Here is a 383-nt window from a genome sequence, read left to right as displayed (position 1 = left end):
TGACCCACAACTGTCACGGCAAAAGAAAAAACCTTATGGCAAAAAGAATAACTTCACGGCAAAAGTAAAGTTAAACACTCGAAGAGAAATTCCATATCTACGCGCGTCCATGTATTACTCTCTATATATTAACTTCCTCATACGTCGCACTCATACGGATCTAGTTAAGCCAGAATAAACCAACACATGAAGGACTTCTTCCTCTATTTTTATTCAAATTATAGGCCATTGACATGCATTAAGTATAATTGAGTTCCACCAATCAACTGGTTCACAGGGAAAATAATTCAGTTGTGAACCTGATAATCAGACATAGGAGGTGATGTATTTGAACCAAAATAAAACTGCAGCTGTCTCATTTCGCTAAATGTTTATCTTAAGGA

The sequence above is a fragment of the Pocillopora damicornis genome, chromosome 10, assembly GCF_964200805.1.
Source record: "Pocillopora damicornis chromosome 10, jaPocDami1.2, whole genome shotgun sequence".
NCBI classification, from domain to species: Eukaryota; Metazoa; Cnidaria; class Anthozoa; order Scleractinia; family Pocilloporidae; genus Pocillopora; species Pocillopora damicornis.
The sequence above is the reverse complement of the archived record's forward strand: the minus strand, read 5'-3'. Positions refer to the sequence as shown.